Here is a 3,606-nt window from a genome sequence, read left to right on the forward strand (position 1 = left end):
TCTACTGCTAGTTACGTGTCTACGAAGGTCAAGGTTTCACAATAGCAGAGTGAATCTCGCTGCAATGAAATTCAGGGTAAAATTTTGAACCAACCACTCGAGAGTTTCTCGTTGTAGCATGAATGAATTTCGTCGTAGCGAAAACTCGGGCAAGCATTTTACCTAACTAGCTGAGAGTTTCTCGCTGTAGCGAGAATGTATTTTCGCTGTAGTCAAAATCTGAGCTAGTCAAGCCCCCAACACCTAAGAGTTTCTCGCTGCAGCGAGAAACAAGGTAATGAAATTAAAAGAATTCTTGTCACAATGAAAATCCATTTTTACTGCAGTGAAAATCAATTAGAAAGCATTTTTCAAATTTTAACATTCAATATTCAATGCAAACACATAATATTTTCCCTAACCTCTCTGTGGTATGTTTATACATGTATACAACTCTTGTCTCACCAGCTCATGTGCACTCCCAGGCCGCACATAGCTAGAATCATCATGTGCACTCCCACACCGCACAAGGCAATATCATCATGTGCACTTCCACACTGCACATGGCATATATCATCAGTGTGTGCACTCCCACAGCACACCACTATCATTGTCATGTGCACTCCCACACCACACACGCACGGTCACAGTTGTTACCCAATAGTGCCATTCAATGTATAACATACACATCAACATAATGTAGAAACATATGAATTCATCACATTCATATTTCACAACATAAAAACGTTTCATCAAGGGCTTGTTCCCATGCATATTTTGAGAAAAGTTCAGTAAAATATTTCAAGTGATTCAACCAAATACATATGCATTTATCCCAAAACATTTTAATGCAAGTTCACTCACATGTCTTTGTGGATTCTTTAATCGACTCCAACTTCCACTAATGCTCTAAGTGGAGATGTGGGGTCTTGTTGGAACCTATCACACACAATAGCATCACACCAACTCAATTGACATGAATATTATTCTAAAAGCTATTTTCCTAAATCAAGTTCTGCTAGTTATTCCTAACTAGCTTCCAATTACCATTTGATTGGCTATTTATTCACACTACTCTAGTCACACTAGCATAAATAAATAACCTTCAGAAATAAAACAGTTTACAATTTAATTATTGACTATCATCAACAACCTAAAAATCAACCCTAACTCAATACTCACCTTGGTGGTTTTGTAGTTAAACTTCTTTTCAAGAGTTTTCAAGCTATTATGAAAGGTCTCTCTCTCTCTCTTCTAAAACAACCAGCTAGTGAGAGAAAGTATTGAGGATGCACTTTTGAGGGTTCTTGAGGTGTAGAAGTGAAAGAGCACAAAGAATCCTATGAAAAAGTGTACCAAAGTATGAGAATTGAAGTTACTTTGAGAAAGTTATGGAGGTTTCAAGGGATGGCTTCCATGGAAGATGGAAAATGTTTAGTGAGGAAGAAGGATGGGAAGAAGAAGAAGAAGCTGCTGGAAAATTTTGATGTTTATCCTATAGTTGGCTAAAGTTCCATTTATTTACAAAAATGCCATTGCATAGTTGGCTTTGCCTTCTTCTTCTCTTTTGGCTCAAATGTTTTACTCTTTTGACACTGAGAAAAGGTCCGTAATAGATTAAAGGTACTCGAGTCCATGAAAACTTAAAAATTTATACTCAAGACCCAAAATGACCATTTTGCCCCTATCGTGGAAATTATCATTATTTCTATTTTCTTCATTTATTTCATTACTATTTACATCATTCGTTTATTCCTTAGGTCTACTTAGGCTTTAATAATATTAGAAAAACCCACTTCTAGGATCTCACCAAGAAAATGACAGAACTAGCCCTAATCCATGTCATCGTGTCTACCTCCGCTACACATCTATGTAAGTCTAGGTTTCACATCAAGGCATGCTCTTGCATTCTTAGCTTAATATGCATTGTTTGAAAACTTATAAGAGGTTTTCTAATTATGTATGGCTTTTCAAACAATTATGTAACCTTAGGGGATTAAAAATATATTTGAGACAATTTCAAATACTTGACATTGTTCAAGTAACATGTGATATTTGTCAAATCAAAACATGATGTAACTGAAAGGCTAAAAATATCCCCTTTTTTGATATGACAAAAACATGAGCATATTGCATTTGAAATTTCTTGAAACCTCCCTTAACTTAATTAGTCTCTATGCCCTTGTTGAAAACATTTTAGTGTAAATGAGAAAGGTATAAGAAATGAATATGAACTTTGAAAATTCTCCTCCTTGATTTATGCATGAAGTTCAAAAATATTTTCGAAACAAATTCAGCTAATATAAAAGCACTTCAATGTGCTCATAAACCTTCTCCCTCTTTTTTTGTATCAAAAAGGTTAAAAAGTGTGAGCTTTAAGCACTTAAACTCAAGAAATAACAATTAATGATAATCACCAAGTATAAATAAGAGTTAAGCCCAATAATGATCTATAACGATCAAATCAAAACATTGAGATATATTTCCATGTAATATATTCAATCAAGGCATTATGGAATATATCAATATAGCATAAACAAATCAAGATATATCTAATAATCATAACATGATAGCATTAAGTCAAGATATATTCCCAACCAATATATATTCAACCAATATATATTAAAGCAACACATAGGGAAATATACTCATTTAGCATATCCAAAGATCAATATGTGTAGGTAAATCATAATATATTTCTACTCAAGATATTTAATTAAAACATGAAGAAATATATTTAACCATTGCATTCAAGGCACAATATAAGTCATCATCAAGAATGCCACATTTAGGTACGCCTTTATAAGCAAAGTGTGAACATTTTATCTTTCAAGTTCAATTTGGATATGCATATATGTAGACATGCATATTCAAATATAAAGCATTTATAAGTCTACAGATAATGTGAATATGATTTGGTGATATGTGTGCAACTTTATTGTTAGTATATTCACATATGCATCAACTAAATAATCAAGCAATCATACAATTATATTCACAATTTTATATACAAACAAGTATGGTAAGGAGCACAGCAATCATCATTCAAGCACGAATGTGAGGCATTATTAAGCACAAATTTACTATTGTGTTTAAGAGATATTACCAATAGAGATGAACATTACTTGTTGAGATTTTACCTAAATCATTGTTGAAGATTACAAGTGCTCAAGAATCATACGACAATGTCAAAGGCCATCACCCCCTTAAGTATTCACCAAATCAATTCCAACAAAGAGAAGGGATTAAATGATTAATCATATTAAAGCACAATCTTACCTTCGCTTAGACGGATCATAAGGTAAATATGTGGACAATTAATGATCATATGATATATGAGTATTTAAATAGAATGTTCAACATGTCAATCTCATACTCAAATATTCAAGGAACTAGTAAACCATGAGTATTTATGTCACGACCCGAAACTCCCCATCGAGCCCGTGACAACCGCCGCGAAGCCTCGACAAACATTCTTCACCCCGAATGTCGATCGAAACCTCGCAAGGCTTTCGTATTAGCTTTCGCACTTCCCCGGTGAGTAATAGTTATCAAATAATCAAAATACGAAGGATTACCAATCATTTCCAAATCATAACATACCATTTTTTTTTTTGCTCACAGGGG

This window comes from Theobroma cacao, chromosome 7, assembly GCF_000208745.1.
Source record: "Theobroma cacao cultivar B97-61/B2 chromosome 7, Criollo_cocoa_genome_V2, whole genome shotgun sequence".
Classification (NCBI taxonomy): domain Eukaryota; kingdom Viridiplantae; phylum Streptophyta; class Magnoliopsida; order Malvales; family Malvaceae; genus Theobroma; species Theobroma cacao.